Source organism: Neofelis nebulosa, chromosome 7 (genome assembly GCF_028018385.1).
Source record: "Neofelis nebulosa isolate mNeoNeb1 chromosome 7, mNeoNeb1.pri, whole genome shotgun sequence".
Taxonomy (NCBI): domain Eukaryota; kingdom Metazoa; phylum Chordata; class Mammalia; order Carnivora; family Felidae; genus Neofelis; species Neofelis nebulosa.
The window spans coordinates 36913579-36936732 of record NC_080788.1 but is presented as its reverse complement, the minus strand read 5'-3'; the positions used below and the strand labels follow the sequence as shown (position 1 = coordinate 36936732).

Sequence of the window (23154 nt, the reverse complement as noted above, 5' to 3'; positions counted from 1 at the left end):
AGTATCATTTACTAAGGTGGAAGACTGTGGAAGAGGAGCAAGTTTGTGGGTTGGATGGTGGTGAGGTTAATTAGGAGTTTGGTTTACTTTTTATTTTTTATTTTTTTAATTTTTATATATATATTTTTATGTTTATTCATTTTTGAAAGATAGAGACAGAGCACAAGCAGGGGAGTGGCGGAGAGAAAGGGGGACACAGAATCTGAAGCAGGCTCCAGGTTCTGAGCTGTCAGCACCAGAGCCCAACGCGGGGCTCGAACTCACGAACCGTGAGATCATGACCTGAGCCGAAGTTGGACGCTCAACCGATTGAGCCACCCAAGCGCCCCTATTTTTTTATTTTTTTTACGTTTATTTATTTTTGAGAGAGAGAGAGAGAGAGGGAGACACAGAATCCGAAGCAGGCTCCAGGCTCCAAGCTGTCAGCACAGAGCCCGATGTGGGGCTTGAACGCAGGGACTGCGAGATCATGACCTGAGCCAAAATTGGACACAACCTACTGAGCCACCCAGGCACCCCAGGAGTTGGTTTTGAACATACTAAGAAAGGCATATTAAATGTCCAATTAAAAATGTTGAGTAGAAAGTTTAGATGTATTAGAGGACAATTATGGAGAAAGAATAATTCTTTATCAGTAAATAATTGGGGGAGTCATCAGTTTATAGATAGTATTTAAAGTCTTCAGACTGGAGGAGACCACTTAGGGAGTGAATGTAGATAGAAGTACTATACTATTCTGTACTCAATTCCAGAGTGTGGGTTTTTTCCCCACACCAAGCAATTCTTGGGTGTCAGCTGGATATCCTACAAGTCAATTCTGTCTGGAGATAGCATCAGATTCCATAGGTTAAAGGCTCAGTCCTCCTTTCAGATGCCAATTCCAAGTCCAGGTTGCTAACCTGTGATTCTGACCCACCAGCTACAAATCAGGTGTTCCCAGTGACCCCTCCCCACTTCTTGAGTTTGGTTAATTTATGCTAGAGTGACCAACAGAACTTAAACACTTTACTTACAGATTACCGGTTTATTATAAAAGGATATAACTCAGGAACAGCTGGATGGAAGGAAATGCATAAGGCAAGGTATGAAGAAAGGGTACAGAGCTTCTGTGCCCTCGAGGAGCACCCCACTCTTTGCAGATGTTCATGTGTTCACCAACCTGGAAGCTCTCTTAAAACCCTTCTTATTGTATGTTTTATGGAGGCTTCATTACATAGGCACAATTGATTAAATCATTGGCTGTTAGTGATTGACTCAGCCTCCAGCCCCTTGCCCTTCTTGTTTTCCCAGATGTCAGGTGGGTGGGACTGCAGTTCCAACCCTTAGATTTCATGGTTGGTTCTCCTGGTAACCAACTCCCTTCTTTAGGTGCTTTATAAAAGTCATCTCATTAACACAACAAAAGATATCTTTATTGTTCTTGTCTCTTAGAAAATTCCAAAATTCCAGGAGTTTTAGGAGCTTGTGCCAGAAATGGAGCATATATTTCTTATTATGAGTTACATAAAAGAGGTCCAAGGACAAGTCTAGAACATTATGTATTCAGAAGGTAGAGAATAGAGAAATGAGGAACTAGCAAAAGATAATGTGAAAGATGAAAACCAGGACAGTGGGGTGCCCTGGGAGCCATGTTTCTTATGGGAGGAGTTATTGTTTGTATCAGCTGTTGGCCACACATAAGAGGAAGACTGAGACTTAATCATTGTATTAGCAGTGTGGGAGTCATTATAGACTTTATTAAGGGCAAGTTCGACAAATAGGTGGAGAAAGAAGCTTGGTTGACAGGGATTCAAAAGGAGATGAGAGGGTGAGTATTGGCAACACTTTTGAATTTTATCATAAAGGGGGAGCTATGTACACATGGCATGTAGAGTTAAGGGAGCGGGTTTATTTTTGTTTTTAAATATGGGATGGGAATGATCCAGTAGAGAGGGAATATTTGACAATGCAGTAGAGAGAAGAGGTCATTGCTGAAGCAGTTTCCTTGTATAGGTGGAAGGGAATGGGGATCTAGTATACGGATGGAAGGATTGGCCCTGGCCAAGTCCTGTCTTGGAGCATGGATCATTTATTCATAATTAGTGATATTATTCCATAATGGTGTTCTGTAATCTAGTGGAGGTTGAGAGTTCACTAGTATAAATTTAGCATACAATACTAGAGACCTCTTTGAGTCTTATGCTACCTATAAATGCTTGCACATTTTTGAAGTTGGAGGACTAATAATCATCTCTTCCCTCTATGTTCCAGATTTAACAGATTACATGTAGTTTCTTGAACTGACCATTATTATATTTCATGCTTACAACTCACATTCCTGTTTTAAAGAACTTCATTGCCTGTGCCCTTCCAAAAACAAACCCTTTCTTATGTCCTTACTGTACCCTGCATATTTTTACTTCTGTCAGAGTGTTTAAAACACTTTATCATGCTTACTTACATGTCCCTTATCCATTACTAGGTTGTTGATACCTTGGTCCTACTCATTATTCAACCCTTGGTTCCTTCAGTACAGTGTTTGTGTTCGTTGCTCTGTGCCTGTATTTTCTGTCTATTGCTGCATAATAAATTGCCTCAAAACTTAGCAGCTCACAACCACATTTACTATCTCACTGTGGGTCAAGAATATAGGAATGGCTTAGGTGGGTCTCTTAGAAGGCTACAATTGGTGTTTTGACTGGGCCTGCAGTCTCATCTAAAAGTTTACTTCCTAGCTCACTCACGTGGTTATTGGCAGGATTCATTTTCTCCTTAGGCTGTTGGTCTGAGGCCTCCCTTGGTCCCTCGTCACATGGATCTTACTGTTGAGTATCCCTCAGAGCAGGAAAGGAAGAGGGCAAGAAAGAGTGCCGGCAGAAGAGAATACTAGCAAGAAGGACATCATTTTTAACCTAATCACAGAAGTTATAGCCCATCATTTTTGCCATATTCTGTTCTTTCGAAGGAAGTCGCTAGGCCCAGACCGCACTCAGAGGAATAGGTAATTACACAATTGTGTGAGTACCACGAGTGCAGGGATCGTTGGAGGTCTGTTTTCGAAGTCTGCCACCCAGTCCCCAAACCCTGGTTCTATGAAGCGCTTAACATGTTGAGTGGGTCAGTCTTTTCTCAAGCAGCCTCATCACTGGTGACGTACATTTGTAAGAGGTCTGGCAGAAGGCGGGGACTCTGCTTGAGACTGTCCAGCAACAGCCACTCCTCAGCAGTTCTCCCAACCCATGTTTCCGGCCAGTGTCCTTGATGCTTTCCTTCTTTGAAATGAGCTAACATCAGTGAAAAGTTAAAATCCTGTTACACCTCTGTGACCTAAACAAAACCAGGAATGCTATTTAGGAAAACCAGAATACGTGTATGTAATTTAATGGGAATTCAAGAAGTAGTCTAATAACAAGTAGTGTTTTGAGGTAATTCAAGCTTCCCAGTCATTCCCAGTCCATATACTACGTTATGACCTGGATAGACATAATGGTGTATCAGAATCTGAGCAATTGAAGAGCTAAATTTGATCCCTACTCTAAAATAATCTTTATTTACAAAAAGAAGCTCTTAACAGGCTGGGGAAAGTATCAGATCATGGATTGGATTTGTTGGGGGGTGGGAGAGTTTAAAATTGAGGCAGTTTATTAATCTTTAGGAGAGACCTAAGGAATCTCATCATAGACTCATAACATGTTTGATATTAACAATAAGTTACCCAGTCTTACCTTTTTATAGATGAGGAAATGGCTACCCAGTCATTGATGTGCCCAAGCTTGCTCATAGCAGGGCCCACTGCCAGATCCCAGGCCTCTGATTCCATTCAGTGCGCCATACCATGCCACACTGCTAATAATCATACTGGAACCACTTAGGGATCTTTAAGAATACTCATGCCTGCCCCATCCCCAGATATTCTGAGTTAATTGGTATGGGGTATAACTTGAGCATTGGGATTTTTAAAAGCTCCAAGTTGGGGCGCCTGGGTGGCGCAGTCGGTTAAGCGTCCGACTTCAGCCAGGTCACGATCTCGCGGTCCGTGAGTTCGAGCCCCGCGTCGGGCTCTGGGCTGACGGCTCGGAGCCTGGAGCCTGTTTCCCATTCTGTGTCTCCCTCTCTCTCTGCCCCTCCCCCGTTCATGCTCTGTCTCTCTCTGTCCCAAAAATAAATAAAAAACGTTGAAAAAAAATTAAAAAATAAAAAAAAATAAAAAAAATAAAAGCTCCAAGTTTGGGAACCTGTTCCTTAAGGAATTAGTGTGCTTAAGGACTTGGAACCGGAATGAAATCAATAGTACAGACTTCCGTCCATTCTGATTCCTTAATCATATATTTGGCTGGGTTTTATCTGGGCAGTAAGAAAAATCTTTACATTGAGAAATAGCCAAGAGTTCTGCTGAACAATGGCTTTCTTAATAAAGCTGTCTTTTCTCTCACTAGTGTGTGTGCTATAAATGCGATAGCCTGTAACAAAATTCTTCCTGATCGTGAAATAGGAGAATGGTTCTCTGACACTGATCAGGCAAGGAGAAAGTGTTTTGCCATCTGTGTTGTGGCACACTCTGCTGTTGTTTTAACTAGATAAAATTCTAATTACTGTTAAACAGATTGTTTATGAGGTTGGTTTTTTTTTTTAATATTTTAGAGCAAGTGTATAAATATAAAGAGGCAAAGAAATGGTTCCAGATTTAAAAACAAAAGGCTTTTCCTTCGAAGGTAAGTCAGTCAGGATTTGACATACTGGTTGTTTTAATAACACAGTTCGGTATATGTCCTTGGTACTGCATGTTGCAAGGAATGTAAAATTTGCAGTTTTATTATAACCATTCAGTGGGGGCAGTCATATACTCTGGTAGGATGCTGACTGAACATTGTAACTAGAAAATAGAATTTGTGATTGGTGAACCACACATTTTGTTTCAAGGTATCCCTTCCTTCAAACAAGATATTTCCTTTATCGTGACAAGTATGAGCAGCATGAGTAAAAGTTAATAGGAGATTTGATCAGATTGAAGCATTTAAAGATTTTAGATCTTTTATTGGAGTAGTGTCAGGGTGATCGCAAGAGGACAGGGTGCTAGAGTAGAGGTTAAAGGCGGGGGGTGTATTTTTTTATAGCTTAAAATTTTTTTATTTTAGAGAGCATGAGTGGGGGAAAGGGGCAGGGGGGGGAGAGAGAGAGAGAGAGAATATGAATATGAATATGAATCTTAAGCAGGCTCCACGCTCAGCACAGAGCCCAAAGTGGGGCTTGATCCCATGACCCTGGGATCATGACTTGAGCTGAAATCAAGAGTCGGACTCTCAGGGCACCTGGGTGGCTCAGTTGGTTGAATGTTCGACCTTGGCTCAGGTCCTGAGCTCATGTTTTGTGGGTTCAAGCTCCACGTCGGGATTTGTGATGACAGCTCAGAGCCTGGAGCTGGAGGTAGGATTCTTTTCCTTGCAGTTGTTGGGCTGACATCCCAGTTGTCTTGCTGGCTGTCAGATGAGGACCCTTCTCAGCCCCTAAAGATCACCCTCATTTCTTGGCTTGTGGCATTCTTACCTCTCTTCTCAAAGCCAGCAACAACGGTCACCTCTGTTTCACACTTCCGGTATTTCCTCCGGTATTTCCTCTTTCCTCTTCTGTCTCACCTCTCTGATGCCACCTTTTGTCTTTCTCTTCCGCTTTTAAGGACTCTTGTGATTGATTCGATTGGACCCACTTGGATGATTTAGGACAATCTCCCCATCTTAGTATCCATAATCTTAATTATAACTGAAAGCCTTTTTTGCCATGTAAGGGAAGCTAGGCTGGGGATAGGAGAGAAAGGAGCAAGGACATCTTTGAAGGGCCATTCTGTCTGTCAAAAGGGGCTAGGTCACTAGAGTCCAGGAAACCAAATTGACATAACTGTTGAAAGTCTTCATTCATCCAACAAATAATTTTTGATTTCTTACACTGTGCCAGGCATTGCAGTAGGCACTCGGGCTATTGTGGCGAAAAGACAAGACACATTCCCTGCCCTGCCTATATGTGTACAGCAGTTTACTTATAAAAAACAAGCAAAACAGATACAGCAGTGCTTTATAAAGGATTCTTCATGTATTTTGTGTTTATGTAAGTTCTTTGAAAGCAGGTCTTAGTGTCCCTTGTTGTGGTCCTTTCCTCATGCCACACTAGAATAGGGTTTAACCGATACTGTTCACAATGGCTTACTTCGGTTTTCCTTTGCATTGGTAGGAACCTGACTTCTCTCTCTTTTCTGATACTTTCTACTCCAGAAGCAGTGAGGAATTTTGAGTTCATCAATCCAGACTCAGATGACAATTTAAGATTTTTTTTTTTTTTTCAACGTTTTTTATTTTTGGGACAGAGAGAGACAGAGCATGAACGGGGGAGGGGCAGAGAGAGAGGGAGACACAGAATGGGAAACAGGCTCCAGGCTCCGAGCCATCAGCCCAGAGCCCGACGCGGGGCTCGAACTCACGGACCGCGAGATCGTGACCTGGCTGAAGTCGGACGCTCAACCGACTGCGCCACCCAGGCGCCCCGACAATTTAAGATTTAATCAGATACCTGCTGAAGAATTTTTTAAAAGGCCTTAAGAATTATCATGTACTCCATCTTTTCTGAGTTAAAACTTCAAAGTGCTAAAGATAGCTTTATAAATGCTGTCATCATCTAAATTGGCACTTTTGCTTTTTTCCCCCCTGGTTTCAACAGCCAGAAATACTTACCCAATAAAAAAAAAAATCAACTGTTGTTTTTTTAAAAAAATTTTTAATGTTTACTTTTGAGACAGAGTATGAGTGGGGGAGGGACAAAGAGAGGGAGATACAGAATCTGAAGCAGGCTCTAGACTCTGAGCTGTCAGCACAGAGCCCAACATAGGGCTCGAGCCCACAAACTGTGAGACCATGACCTGAGCTGAAGTTGGACACTCAACAGACTGAGCCACCCAGGCGCCCCTCAGCTGTTGTTTTAAGCCCTATATTCATCAATAGACAGTGAATTGCCAACCCAGAAGCACATTAAAATAAATTTCTCAATATGGCTTTTCTGGGGATGGATAGCTTTTTAAAATAATGAAAGAAAAATAAATAAATGAGTAAAAATAAAATCAGGAGAGAGATTGTGTACTACTCCTAGAGCTCTGTCTTCTTCATATACAACTCTCTGTTGTGCTCCCACTATGTGCCAAGTGTCAGTCTAAGTTTTGTGAAAAACCATGGGATTCTTACCAATTATTCAAAGACTTTTAAAGCCAATTCTTAATTTTTTCAGTGATGGTCAAGGTTATTCGGTGCTATATAATATCCCAAAGCAGCAATGAGGAACTCTAGTAATGATGGATTGGAGTAAGCATAGGTATGTAAGATTTATAGATCATATACCAGCATTAATTTTAAACTTGATCATCACAGAACTTGTTATCAGAACTATTGGCAAGTGGTTAAATATATTTGTTACACAGGTTTGGACTACAAAGTGTAAATGTCATATGGGGTCTTAGGGCATCTTCTTCATGTCAGTACACAGCTTTCCAACTAAAATTCCTTCATGATTCTTTGGTAATTTAACATTACTTATGGATGATTTCTTATCCATATGACTCTTCATGTCTCCAAACAAGTAGCCTAAGTATATTTATACAAAATCTCATTTCTGATAAAAGAAAGTTTGGAACAGTGGCTAGATTATTCATTTCATTTTCTTAAGTTGAGATGGCTATTGTCCTGTTAAGTTTGAGCGATATTAATGTGGGTCTAGGTAGGTGATAGCTACTTTTATTTTATAGATGTGGTTTAATGCACTGTAACCTTTTATTTTTTTAATTTTTATTTTGTATTAAAAATTTTTTTTTTACATTTATTTATTTTTATTTATTTTTTAAAAAAAATTTTTTTTTCAACGTTTTTTATTTATTTTTGGGACAGAGAGAGACAGAGCATGAATGGGGGAGGGTCAGAGAGAGGGAGACACAGAATCGGAAACAGGCTCCAGGCTCCGAGCCATCAGCCCAGAGCCTGATGCGGGGCTCGAACTCACGGACCGCGAGATCGTGACCTGGCTGAAGTCGGACGCTTAACCGACTGCGCCACCCAGGCGCCCCTACATTTATTTATTTTTGAGAAACAAAATAAGAGACAAAGCGTGAACAGGGGAGAGACAGAGAGAGAAGGAGACACAGAATCCGAAGCAGGCTCCAGGCTCTGATCTGTCCGCATAGAGTTTAACACGGGGCTTGAACTCACAAACCCTGAGATCATGACCTGAGCCGAAGTCGGCCGCTGAACGCACTGAGCCACCCAGGTGCCCCAATGCACTGTAATCTTTAAAGTATTAATAGATAATGTTGATTTCTGTGAGCCTTTTTTTTTTTTTTTTTTTTTTTTTTTTGATGCTTCAGTGTCTTGGAAACTGTGGTATCCTATTGGATTTAGTTCATATGCAAAAACTTATTAAATGGAAATTTGAAGAGGGCTGGAAGTATAACACTACAATAATGAAAATGACTGAGGTTCTGTTGATTTTTCTACGAAAAGGGGGAAAACCCTCCATGGTTTTGGACATGAACATATAGGAATGACTTAAATACTTGCAATGCCACAGAGATGAAATTTACTGACTTACTGAAAGCTTTTGACAGGTATATTTGCATCTTTAGAAGTCAGACCTGAATTACTGAAGCAGCCTTTGTTTAGTAAATTGAACATTTACTGAGAAGATTACATGGAGGACTAAGCAGACTGATTTGCAGTAGGCACTGTGTCAATGGGTGTTAAAACTAAACTGGCCTCAGTGAACTATTACAGTGACTGCACACAAATGGCTTCAGTTTGAAAGGATATGGTTCCAGATGTAAGTCATATATTTTTCCAAATGTGTTTCTGGGGAAAATAAACCTAAGTTCTTGAAGCAGGCCATTTCACTTCTAATTGAATGTAATATTAGGGAAACAAAAAGCCTTAAGGCAAAAACTGTTCCTCACAGAAGTTTTTTGTTTTCCACTTGAAATTAGTGCAGTTGGAGACTGGCTTTAAAAAAAAAAAAAATCTCTCGTTCTTTTAAAATAAAGTATAAAGTGAAATTTATACTTTAAGATTTTATATTTTTAAAATTTTATACTTTAAGATTGTTGCTAAATTTACTAGCACAACTGAGAGCAATTGTATCCTTTAAAACAAGTAGTCAGTGAGTTTTATTTAAATAAGATAGTTGCCGGGGCGCCTGGGTGGCTCAGTCGGTTAAGTGGCCGACTTCAGCTCAGGTCATGATCTCGCGGTCCGTGAGTTCGAGCCCTGCGTCGGGCTCTGTGCTGACAGCTCAGCGCCTGGAGCCTGTTTCAGATTCTGTGTCTCCCTCTTTCTGACCCTCCCCCGTTCATGCTTTGTCTCTCTCTGTCTCAAAAATAAAATAAATAAATAAATAAATAAGATAGTTGCCAAAATATGATTTTTACAAATAACACCTGAGATAAACCTAGGAATCAAATAGATTAAATAATAATAAAGGTGTTTTCCAGAAAGGTGTACCTTTTTACTTAGATTTTTAAATTTAAACCAATTGTTGTAGTGGATGCGTTTGAATGTTTTGTGCTATGTGTGTGGATGGTATAATGGAAGCTTACAGTAGTACTGTATTAGTTGAGGTAAAACTCTTGCAGAAGAGTAGAATTCTGAAATATTATGTCACTTGATTTATATCCTTCACCTTCTTCTTATTCAAATAAAACAATTAATTTTCCCTGATAATAAATGCGGGGACAAATGATTATGTTTTACTCTCTCATTTTTAGAATGTTCTCAATACATTGGAAGTAGAATTAATCCCATTTTTCCCTTCCCTGGAATTCTCTGGCTATAAATCAATATTCTTTTTTTAAATTAATTAATTAATTAGTTGTTTTTAGTTTTGTTTTTTTTAGAGAGAGAGAGAGAGAGATCATGAGCAGGGGAAAGAAACAGGGGGAAAGAGAGGCAGAGAGAGAGAGAGAGAGAGAGAGAGAGAGAGAGAGAATCTCAAACAGGCTCCACATACAGCGAGGAGCCTGTTGAAGGGCTCCATCTCATGACCTGAACTGAAATCAAGAGTCAGTTGCTCAACTGACTGAGGCCTCCAGGGGCCCCATAAATCAGTATTCTCTTTAAAAAATTAATGAATGTTCTTTTATGATGCCATTAAGTGCACGTCAGGATTTACTCTTCAATTAGGTGACATTGTGATTGTTGGTAGATTAGACTTCTTTGCAGGTGATGCACTGACTAGAGGAATTGTCTTCTAGGCTATTGATCCCCCAATGATTCTACATGTTAGGACTGAGCTGAGAAATGTGTCATTTGTTCTATGTTAAAATAGCCAGAATTAACAAGAGGATTTTTACAGATAGTAAAATCCAAACTAAACATCCTGGAAAAATCTTGATGACTTAAAGATGATTTGGTTAAGTATCAGAAATTAATTTTTAAAGTGAGCATGCAGTAAAATTTACTTTGTGAACAGATGATGAATTTTATCTTGTATAAGTTAGTGTAACTGTCATCGCAGTCCGTATCCAGACAGTTCTATTAGTTCATAAACTCCCTCATGCTCTCCCTTTGTACTTGTACCCTCCCGACTCCACCCATAACCTCTAGCAACCACTTTGTCATTTTAGTTTTGTCTTTTCAAAAATGACACTAAATGGGATCATAGAGTATTTAGCTATTTGACACTGTTACACATGCATTTACTCAGCATAGTGCCTTAAGATTTCATGTGGACTAAGTTGTTTTGTATAACATTATTTCATTCACTTTTATTGCTGAGTAGTAGTTAATTGTATGGATGTACCACTATCCCTTAATTCATTGAAGGACTTTGAATTGTTCGAGTTTGTAGCTATTTTGAATAGAGATGTTATAAACATTTGTGTACAGGCTTTTATGAATGTGAGTGTTCATTTCTCTTGGGTAAATACATAGCGGTGGGATTGTTGGTAATTGTATAATTTAACTTCGTGAGAAATTGCCAGTTTCTAAATTGGTTGCACCACTTTGTATTCCCATCAGCCATGTGTGATAGTTCTAGTTCTGTTTGCTGGCACTTGGTACGGTCATTCTTTTTTGTTTGTTTAGTTTTTCATTCATAATCATAAACTTGACACTGCAGTCCACCTAAACTTGGAGGGGAGTAAGGAAAAATATGGAACCTATAGAACGGCAGCAAGAGCACAAAGATTACAGGTATTTCAAACAGGTGGGGGTGAAGGGGTCCTCTCCTGAGCTACGGAAGGAATGTCTGGTAGTTAAGATAAAACACAAGTGAGATTTATTAGATTCGTCCACAGTCAGCAGTGGTGATCTTCTTGCTGGTCTTGCCATTCCTGGACTCCAGGCACTCTGTGGCTTCCACGATATTCATGCCCTCCTTCACCTTGCCAATCACCACGTGCTTGCCATCCAACCACCCGGTCTTGGCGGTGCAGATGAAAAACGGGGAACTGTTCGTTGGGTCCAGCGTTCACCATGGACAGGATGCCAGGATCTGTGTGCTTCAAGATGAAATTCTCATCATCACATTTCTCCCCATAGATGGACTTGTCGCCAGTGCCATTATGGCATGTGAAGTCATCACCCTGGCACGTAAATCCTGTGAAAGCAGAAAGCTTTATTACCACATCCTTTCTCCCCAGTGCTCAGAGCACAGAAGTTTTCTCCTATCTTTAGAACTTTGCAAACAGCTCAAAGGAAACAGCTGGAGGGCTCACCATCCACAATGATAATTGAAGAACGAAGAACATGGTGGGGTTGACCATGACTGAGCGGATGACCAGCTCTGGGGCTGCGGTGTGTGCAAGTGGTCATTCTTTTTAATTACAGCCATTCTAATGGATTTGGAATGATATCTGATAATGGTTTTAAATTGCATTTTCCTAATAGTTAATGATGTCAAACATTTTGTCGTGCTTTTTTGCCATACACGTATTCTCTTTGGGTCTGTCCACGTCTTTTGTCCATTCTTTAAAATAATAGAAACTTTGTTTGGGGATAATTTTAGATTTATAGAAAAGTTGCAAAGATAATACAGAGAATCCCCGTATACCTGTCACCCACCTTCCTGTAGTGATAACATCTTACAAAACCAAAACGAAGAAGCCAATTTTGGTACCTTATGTTACCCAAATTCCAGATTCTAAACTCAGATTTCCCAGTAGTCTCCTTTTTCTGTTCCAAGGATTCCACATTGCATTTGTTGTGCCTCCTTAGTCTCCTATGGTCTCTGGCAGTTTCTCAGTCTTTCCTTGCTTTTAATGACCTTCATAGTTTTGAGTACTGATACTAGTGAGGTATTTTGGAGAATGTCCCTCAATTTGGGTTTATCTGATGTTTCCTTATGATTATACCAAGGCCAGTGGTTTTAGGGAAGAATATCAAAGGTATGATAGCAAAGTGCCCTCCCTTCTCATCACATCCTATCAGGGGGTATATGATAATATCACTTGGTTAAGGTAGTATTTGCTAGGTTTCTACACTGTAAAATTATTTTTTGTCTTTCCATCATCTGTTCTTTGGAAGTGAGTCACTAATTCTAGCCTGCACTCAAGGGGATGCTTTTTATCGATGAGGGTCTGTCTACATATATTATTAGGAATTCTTCCATAAGGAAGTTTGTCCCTTTCATTCATTCAGTCATTCATTCAGTCATTTACGTCCTTATGTACACTTATTTTATACATTGGCTTACAGTCCAAGCTGTGTTACTTATTTTGTTGCTAAAATTATTTCATCGTTGACCCCTGTGTCCCTTTGACGTTTTTTGAGTACTTCCTTGATTTCTGGCCCTAGAAGATGCTCCAGATTCATCGTGTATTGTCTCCACCCTACTCCTAGAATCAGGCATTTCTCTGAGCTCTGGTGTAGAGCTGGTATTGGAGAATGGTGTTTAGAGACCAGTGTCGGGGTGCTTTTAGTGGGGTGTCACTCTTTCTAGGCATTTTCAGAGGACAGAGGTAGGAATTAAACATCTGGATGCTAATTGATGCGTCTGTACACATCTTTAATTGTTTCTGTATTTATCCGTTTGTATTATATATTAAGCAGCATATATGTTAAGTTCATACCAGCGTCTGTGACTCTCATTCAGTACCATAGGGTTCATTCTAGCTTTCTCCTTTGAGCTTATCTGCAACTTCTCTGAGAACGAGAAACCTGGCCTATTTACTTACTTGTTCCACCCCAGTATACATGTAAAAAGCAAATTCAGAATTAACCAGTACTCTCATGAGAAATAAACTTACCAACTAGACTACAGTGTTTATGTATAGGCCCTTTTGTATTTGGCCTTAATTTCCACTTAAGACGTGGTTTTCCAAAGTTACTTAAATCAACTCATTTTCCTCCTAAGCTCTTCAGTGGGGTTTTGCCATTCATTTGCAGTACCATCAGATTCATTTGTCACAGACTGCATTCTATCTTAAGATTTCCCTAATATCGTAGTGGATTTTTAAAAATTCGCATACATTAAAGTTCACTTTTTGCAATGTACAGTTCTGCGGGTTTGGGCAAAGGCACAGGGTCATTATCCGCTTATCCCAGTACCATACGGTTTCATCACTCTGAATATTCTTCTGTTAAAAGGTTCTGGACCTACTTGCAACTTGTGTATGTGTGGGTGTGGAGGGCAGAGGAGTTCCCCACACCAACAAGCAGTTCTCAGACACCAGGCTGGGTGACTTACAATTCAACTAAATTCTGACACCATCTACCCAGAGGTAGCATCAGATTCCACAGGTTGAGGGCTCAGTCCCATCTGACTGGCTGCCACCCCACACCTCAGTTCACACACACACACCAGTTGCAAGTCTAGGTTGACACCAGTGATTCTGAGCCTCCAGCTGTAGATCAGAGGTTCCAATGACCCCCTCCTTTGGGCTTGATTAATTTGCTAGAGCAGCTCACAGAACCCAAAGAAGCATTTTACTTACTAGATTATTGGTTTATTAAAAAACAATATAGCTCTGGAACAGCCAGGTGGAAGAGATGCCTAGAGTGAGATATGGGAAAAGGGTGCGAAGCCTCTATGCCCTTTAGGAGCATACCACTCTCTCCAAACGCTCTTGTACTTACCAACCTAGAAGTTCTCTGAAACCGTTCCTGGTTTTTCTTTTTTCTTCTTCTTTTTTTTTTTTTTTTTTTTTTTTTTTTTTTTATGGAGGCTTCATTACATAGGCATGATTGATTTAGTCATTGGCCATTAGCAGCCGATTCACCTCCAGTCCCTATCCCTTCCCTGGAGGTCAGGCCGGAGGTGGGGAGTGGAACTGAAATTTCCAACCCCCTAATCAAGGGGTTGGTTCTTCCAGAAATCAGCCTCCATCCTTACTTAGTTATTTTATGGAAGTCACCTCATTAACACAAACCCAGTTGTGATGGAAAAAGGGGCCTGTTACGAATAACAAGGGACCAAATATAACAAAGGATGTTCCTGTTGCTCTTATTGCTCAGGAAGTTTTGGACCAGTGAGCCTGGAACCATGAAGGCAAAATATATGTGAGAAATATACGTTGGTCATCTGAATGACCAAGTGTATGTATTTGTTATAAATCACAAAATTGCACTAAAGTTCTGACACCATCTGCCTGGAGATAGTAGCAGATTCCACAGGTGAAGGGCTCAGTCCTATAGGGCTCCCCAGCCCACGACTCACTTCACATACCTGCTCTGTAAGTCAGCCATTCCCACATCCCCCCTTCCCTGACAACCACTAATCTCTTTTATTTTCATGCTGTTTTGCCCTTTCCGGTGTGTCATACACATGCAGTCATATACTGTGTAACTTTTTGGATCTGACTTCTTTCACTTAGCAAAGTGCATTTAAGTTTTCTCCATGTCACGTGAATCAAATGGTTCACTCCTTTTTATTCCTGCAGCGTATTCTGTTGTAGGCATTTACCACAGTTGTTTTATCCCTTCATCTCGTTGAAACAACTTTCTAGGCCCGAGATAGAGCTGCTCCTGCTCTAGGTGCCACATCCGCAAACCTGTGTCCCTATGAAAGCTCCGCTTGACCAGAAACACGGTATCTCTAGTCAACCGGTCCCTGGTGTTTACCAGGCCACCTCTGGGCCTTCTCACCCCAAATGAGGTTGACTGTGTGGCTCTAGCCAGTCGGATATTTTCTGTTTCTCTCTTCCTTGTTCTTTATTCTTTATTCTATAAAAGCTTCCTGCCTTCTGCCCCATTTTCAGTTGTTGGAAGGGTGACTGTCTACCTCATAAAGTGTTAAATACAATTTGTTTGTATCACCTAAATTATTTCCTTTAATCATTTTCTTTTTAAACAGCCCATTGAAGGACATCTTGGTTCCTTCAGTTTTGGGTGATTTTGAGTAAAGCTTCCATTAAACAATTGTATACAGATTCTTGTGTGAATATGCTTTCAGTTGGCCTGAGTAAATATCTAGGAGTTTGATTGCTGGGTTGTGTAAGTGTAAATTTAACTTTATAAGAAACCACCAAACTGTTTTTCAAAGTGGTTTTGCCATTTTTCATTCCCACCAGCAGCACATGTGAGTTCCTGTTGTTCTCCATTTTTGGCAGCATTTTGTGTTACCATGTTTTTTTATTTTAACCATTCTGATCAGTATGCTTTTTGTTCATATTTAAATTGGATTGTTTTCTTTCTTTCTTTCTTTCTTTCTTTCTTTCTTTCTTTCTTTCTTTCTTTCTCTTTCTTTCTTTCTTTCTTTCTTTCTTTCTTTCTTTCTTTCTTTCAAATTGGAGTGTTTTCTTACTGCTGTGTTTTGAGAGTTCTTTATTATTCTGGGTACAAATTCTTTGTTGCATATTTAATTTACAAACATTATCTCCCTGTGTATAGCTTGTCTTTATATTATGGTAAAAAAAAATTTCCAGAGCAAAATTTTTTAATTTTGATAAAATCCAATGTATCCCTTCTTGTTTAATGGGTTGTATTTTGTTGTCATGTCTAACAACTCTTTACCTAGCCCTAGGTCACAAAAATTTTGTCCTATTTTGGGGAGGGGGGTAGGTAAAAAGTTTTATAGTATTATATTTTACATTTAGGTTTATGATCCATTTCAGTTAATTTTTATATAATATAAGAGGTTTAGGTAAAAATTCATTTTTTTTTATGCATTTGGACACTCAGTTGTTCCAGGACAGTTTGTCAAAAAACTATCCTTTTCTTATTGTATTATCTTTGCACCTTTATCAAAAATCAGGTGGTTGTGTTTGTGTGGAGCTATTTGTGGACACTGTGCTGATCCATTGGATTGTATAGTTCTTCCAACTTTTTTTCTTTTTTTTAAATTTGTTTTTTGATAGTTTTGGCTATTTTAGATTTTTTGCCTTTCCATATTAGTTTGAAAATCAACTTCTCTACAACAACAAAAAATCCTGGGATTTTTATTGGAATTGAATTAAATATGTAGACCAGTTTGGGAGAGAATTGACATCTTTATTGTTTTGAGTCTTCCAGTCTGTGAACTCGGTATATCCTTCTACTTACTTGCATCATCTTTGACGTATTTCATCAGCATGTTGTAGTTTTTAGCATACAGATCCTGTACATGTTTTATCAGATTTATACCTAAGTATTTTGTTTCTATGGAACTATTTTAAATAACATTATTTTAAAACTTTGGGGGTTCTGAATTGTTCACTGTTTAGTATGTATAAATATAATTGATGTTTACCTTCTATATTTTGACCTTGATAACCTCATTTATTAGTTCCAGGAGGGTTTTGTTTGTTTGTTTGTATTCCTTGGAATTTTCTAAGTAGACAATAATGTTTTTTGCAAATAGGGACAGTTTTATTTCTTACTTGCTAATCTTATCAGTCTTATTAATCTGTTTTTCAAATATTTGGTAGATTTCATTAGCGAAGACATCTGGGCCTGGAGAATTTCTTCTTTTGCAAGTTTTTAACTACAAATTCAATTTATCTAATAGTTACAGCCTGTGCAGCTTATCCATATTAATGTATGTGAATGTTAGTAGTTTATGGTTTCAGGGAGTTGTGTGCATAGAGACTTGCTCACAGTATTTCCTTGTTATTCTTTAAATGTTTGTACAGTCTATTGTGAAATTTCCCCATTTGTACTGGTACTGAGAATTTATGTCTTCTCCCTTTTTGTCTTACCATTCTTGCTTGTCTTGATCTTTCACAGAGCTAATTTAGGTTTTATTGGTTTTTTAAATATTAATTTCAATTTCATTGATTCCTGCTCTTTATTATCTCCTTCCTTCTACTTGTTAGTTTGCTCTTCTTTTTCCAGTCTCTTAAGCTGAAAGCTTAGATTGTTAATTTTAGATTTTCTTTTTTCTAATGTATTTTAATGCCAAAACTTATCCTCTAAGGATTGCTTTAGCTGCATTCCACAAATTTTGATATAGTGTCTTATTTTTGTTGATTTCAAAGTATTTTCTATTTTGCCTCTGATCCATGGATTTCTTACAAGTGTGTTTGCAATTTCCTCCTCTTGGGAGAATATCTTGTTATCTTTCTGTTACTGATAATTTAGTTTAATTTTATTGCAGATAACATCCTTTGTATGGTTTTAATTTTTTTTTTTTTTTAAGTTTGTAGAGGTTTGTTTTGTGATCCAGTGCATTACTTTTCTGTTGCTGCTTTAACAAATTACCACAAACAGTGGCTTAAACAGGACAAATTTACTGTCTCACAGTTCTGAAGCCAGTTTCACTGGGCTAAATTCCAGGTGTCAGCAAGACTTTGGTTCTTTCTGAAAGCTCTGTGGGATAATTTGTTTCCTTGTTCTTTCCACCTTCTAAAGGTGCTCACTTTCCTTGGCTCGTGGCCCCTTTTGTGAGTGGCTCACTACTTATGACATTGTATTTAAAGAATGCTTCTTTCTACTATTCTTTTTTGATTTTCCCTTAATTGATGTGTTTGGATCTTTTACATTTAATGTAATTATTGATATGTTTGAATTTACATTTACCATTTTCTTTTTTTTTTTTTTTTTAATGTTTTTGTTTATTTTTGAGACAGAGACAGAGCATGAGCAGGGGAGGGGCAGAGAGAGAGAGGGAGACACAGAATCCAAAGCAGGCTCCAGGCTCTGAGCTGTCAGCACAGAGCCTGATGCGGGGCTTGAACTTGCGGACTGTGAGATCATGACCTGAGCTGAAGTTGGACGCTTAACCGACTGAGCCACCCAGGCGCCTCATACATTTACTATTTTCTTATTCTTTCTTTCCATTTGTTACCCCTGTTTTTATTTCTCAATTTTCCCTTTCCTGCCTTCTTTTAGAGTGTTTGGTGTGTGCGTGCGTGTGTGTGTGTTGGTGTGTGTGTTTTGGTTAGGTATTCTATGATAATTTATTGATTGTTTTTAATTATATCTTTTTACGGTTTGTTTTTTAGTGATTGCTCTGGAAGTTACAATGTGCTTAACTTTTCAGTCTACTTAGCATCAAGATTTTGCTACTTTATGTGGCTCATAGAAACTGTACCATCATACAGTCAGTCCCTTTACTGTGCCCTCCACTTTATGCTGTAGTTGTGTTATATATTGTATTGTATGACATACATTGAAAGCTCCACCACAGAAGGTTATACTTCGTGCTTTCAACTATCAAACATATTTAAAGAACTCAAGAGGATAAGAATAGTCCATTATATTTAATTCGATATTTAACAGTTACATTGCTCTTCCTTACTGATGTTTCAGTTTCCTTATGGCGTTATTTACCATCTGTTGGAAGAATTTCCTTTAGCAATTCTTTTACAGCACTCCTGCTGTCAAAACATTCTCTAAGTTTTCCTTCATCTAAGAATGTCTTTATTTGACTTTCATCTCTGAAGGATATTTTTGCTGGTTATGGAATTCTGGGTGGACAGTTCTTTTCTTTCAGCACTTTAAAAATGTTCTACTTCCTTCTGGTCTGCATGATTTCTGAAAATAGATTCACAGTCATTTGAACACTTTCCCCCTCTAAGTAATGTTAAATTTTTCTGGCTGCTTTCAAGACTTTTTGTCTAAAGTTTTCTAAATGTGGCTGTTCATGGATTTCTTTATATTTATTCTCTTTGGGGAGTTGGCTGGGCTGCTTGAAACTCTAAGTTTTTGTCTTTCAACAAATTCAACAAATACTGAAATCCTCTCATATTAGGATTTTTTAAAAGTTTATTTATTTTTGAGAGAGAGCGTGTGTGTAGGTGGAGGGTGGGGGGGGGGCAGAGAGAGGGAGAAAGATAATCCCAAGCAGGCTTCGCACTGTCAGCACAGAGCCCAACACAGGGCTTGATCTCATGAACTGTGGTACCATGACCTGAGCCGAAATCAAGAGTCAGACCATTAACCGACTAAGCCACTCAGGTGCCCTTTGTTGGGATTCTGGTGTCATTAATGTGGGATCTGAGGCACTCTTCCTGTTTTGTTTTGTTTTTAATCTTTTTCTCTGTTCACAGAGGATAAATTCTGTTCCTCTGTATTCATTGACTTCATCTTTTGTTATCTCTTTTCTACTGTTGAGTTCATCTAGTGAGCTTTTAATTTTGGTTATTGATACTTTTTCACTGCTGAGATTTGAGTTTGGTTCTCTTTTTATATCTTCTGTTTCTTTTTTGAGACTTTCTATCTATCCATTTGTTTCAAGAATGTTTGCTTTTACTTGGTGAAGCATTCTATGATGGATTGCTCTAATATCTTTAATATCTTCCTCAATTCTAGCAACTGTATTTCCTTGGTGTAGGCATCTTTTCCCATGCAAGTTGAGATTTTCCTGGTTGTTCATTTGCCAAGTAATTTTGGATTATATCCTGGAGAGTTTGACTAGTATGTTATGAGACTTTGGGTCTTGTTCAGTTCCTGTGCAGAATGTTGATGTATTTGTTTTAGTAGGCAAATAGCCCAGTTTGGTTAAGGATGAAAGTTCCTGTGAGTTGTGACTACAACATTAGTTGGATTTTCAGAGCCTTTGCCATGCTCTATGGATCTGTCCCACATGTGCATGACACATGGGCCATTCTGGAACTTGGGTAGTGGTCTATATCATAGTTAAGTCTCAAAGTCTGTGCTTGTCTGGGTCAGATACACACATGTGCTGCTTGAGATGAGCCTGGAAGTCCATAAACAACTTTGAAGCATTGCTTTCCGAAGCTGCTCTTCTTTGGGATCTCCCAGTAATTTCTGATTCCTCAGGGCTCCCCTTTTCTCTGACCAGAAAGGTGGAGCTTTATTTTTTCTCCTCTAATGTGCAGTCCCTACAACTGTGCCCATATCTAGCGCCAAGTGGCAGAATAACAGAGAAAAAGCAACAGGGATTCTCCACATCCTCTTTGGACCACAGCTCCTCTAATCAGAGGGAGGTTTTCCCTTCCTCAGAGTTTTAGGGTCCTAATGGGCCTCCATTGCCAAAGCTGCTGCAGGAGGCTGAGCTTGAGGGAATGGGGGAGGGATTAGTTGGAAGATCCCTTTCCCTCTCCTAGAGCCAGCACTAATGCCCACTTCTAGTTTTGGGGTGGTATTAGGTTCAGGCTAGAGGATACCTGAACTGGAGGTTTACATACTGGAAAATGATGTTTCAGTGGTACTTCAAGTTCTGGTCTTCTGACCCAATCTTTGTGCTCCTGTTTACTTTTCAGAGTTCTAAAGTAGCTGTTCCAAGGGGTGCCTAGGTGGTTTAGTTGGTTAAGTGTCCAACTTTGGCTCGGGTCATGATCTCACGGTTGTGGGTTTGAGCCCCGCGTCGGACTCTGTGCCGACAGCTCAGAGCCTGGAGCCTGCTCCAGATTCTGTGTCTCCTTTTCTCCCTACCCCTCCCCTGCTCACACTCTGTCTGTCTCTCTCAAAAATAAAAAAAAATAATAATTATAATTAAACAAAGTAGCTATTCATGTATTCTATCCAGGTCTTGTAGCTACCTTTACTCAGACAGGTTGGAGTATGATTAACCCATTTTATCTGGAACTAGAACCTGACTTAAAAGCTTTAAATTTTATTTATCTAGGAATCTGACCAAAAAACTGAAGTTTTGATTAAATATATTTTGAGTTTGAAACCAGACATGTAATAATAGAGTTTAAATTCTTTCATTTGATTAATGTAAGATTGCTTGGTTAAAATTAATCATATCCCCACTATACATTTTGAAACTTATATTTTAATGTGTGCTCTCTATTAGCACATTTTTTCAGTTTATCTGAGATTCTGACCTCAACGTATTTTAATGATTTCTTTATCATATAAATAACTGATGTTTCACTTCTAGACTTAAGAGGACATAATAACTTTCGGAAACAAGGGAACATGTGATGATTTGTTTACTGAGGGTATTATATATTGATAATCAGATCTGTTTGCCTGGTTGCAGGAATCAGCAAACTATGGCCCACAGGCCACTCACCTATTTTAAATAAAATTTTATTGGAACATAGTCACATCCATTCATTATGTATTGTCTGTGGCTGTCTTAGCACTACAGTGGCAGAGTTCTCTAGTTCCAACAGTGTCTGTAGAGCCTGCAAGCCTAAAATCTAGCCCTTTAAGAAAAGTTTGTTGACCTTTGGCTTAGAAAACTGAATCGAGAGTATCTTAACCGTGCTGTGTAATCATAATGTGAAGTGACAGACAACTGTATGAAAACTAATTAGAGATTATTTTTTAGAAAGAGGTGTTAATTTTCTGAAGTAATTGATTTTAAAAATAAGACAATGCTGTGAGCAGTTAAATGCCAAGTTCTTATTTCCAGTAGAAGTCTTAATTTTGCTTACATTTAAAAAAATTAAAGTTTATGTATGTGATAAAGGTCAAGCTACTTCCTGCTCTAAAGAAAAAAAATAAAAGGCACACAAATGTTTTTAATTCTGTTTTCTTTCCTAGTAAATTTAAACAGTACATTTTGGAAGTAGTCATTATGTGTTTTAATATCTGTCCTAGTAACAGAAGTATTTTAGAGTACATAAATTTTTTAATGAAATAAAACTGATTCTAACATAAAACTGTGTTTTAGTGGTTAAAGTTGGAATTAGTTTCTCTGAAATTTGTATTGAATCGCTTATACTTGTTTGTGATTCCTGAAATTATGAGTATTTTAAAAATGGAAGATAGAAGGAAAAATTAAAATATGAGCCTACATAGTTAATAAAATGTTTTCTAGGCTGCTCAGGAATCTCTTGGCGAAAGAAAGACATATATTTTTTTTTAATGTTTATTTTATTATTTTTGAGAGAAAATGTGTGAGCAGGGGAGAGAGGTGTGGGGACAGAGGATCCAAAGCAGGCTCTGTGCTGACAGCAGAGAGCCTGATGTGGGGCTCGAACTCATGAACCGTGAGATCATGACCTGAGCCTAAGTCGGACACTTAACCAACTGAGCCACCCAGGTACCACAGAAAAACATATTTCTTAATACGTGGACATATAAATTTGAATTTCCAAGCAATATCAAACAAAGGGATTTTCCTTTTTTGGAAACCAAAATCTGAAAAATAAATTCTTTTTTGCTATTTTCTAGGTAATGTTAACAAAATAAGTTTCTAAAATCTTTATATAATAAGAACTATTTGATTTGAAAAATAGTCTCTTTTGGGCGCCTGGGTGGCGCAGTCGGTTAAGCGTCCGACTTCAGCCAGGTCACGATCTCGCGGTCCGTGAGTTCGAGCCCCGCGTCAGGCTCTGGGCTGATGGCTCGGAGCCTGGAGCCTGTTTCCGATTCTGTGTCTCCCTCTCTCTCTGCCCCTCCCCCGTTCATGCTCTGTCTCTCTCTGTCCCAAAAATAAATAAAAAACGTTGAAAAAAAAATTTAAAAAAAAAGAAAAATAGTCTCTTTTATAACATGCATAAAGCTGAGATACATTTGACTTTCTAATAGACTTGTGTGAGGTATCTTTGCTTATGTTCTTATAAAATGAATTTAAAACTTTTAAAATTAACTTTTAAAGGAGGAATCTGGAATTTTATCTGAGTGTATTTTGCATTATTTTATATCATTTTATACTTCAATCAGTATAGACTTAGAGTACTTACACATTTGAATTATGAAGGATGGATAACATTAAGCTACAGAAGAATTGATGGGACTCTTGGTAGCTTGAATATGTGAATGAGGCCATCTTAGTATTATGCGTGTTTAGCTGTGGTCTAAACTGAATGTGGTTTGGGGAAGTACCTATCTGATTCATAGATTGAGACTTATGAATAAGAATTCCCTTTTAAATGATGGA

At 38.6% G+C, this 23154-nt stretch overlaps 1 protein-coding gene and 1 pseudogene across 4 annotated transcripts in view; one reads left to right on the top strand and one right to left on the bottom strand.

Moving 5' to 3' along the window:
• Positions 1-23154, top strand: part of GLCE (glucuronic acid epimerase) — a 117332-nt gene that overhangs the window by 38329 nt on the left and 55849 nt on the right. The window contains exon 2 of one of the 4 annotated variants that reach the window (XM_058737247.1): positions 1016-1082. The exons of the other annotated variants lie outside the window; for them this stretch is intronic. The gene's annotated coding sequence lies outside the window, so the exon portion shown is untranslated. The remainder of the gene's footprint in view (positions 1-1015; positions 1083-23154) is intronic. 4 annotated transcript variants of the gene reach the window in all.
• Positions 11275-11758, bottom strand: LOC131517905 (peptidyl-prolyl cis-trans isomerase A-like; annotated as a pseudogene).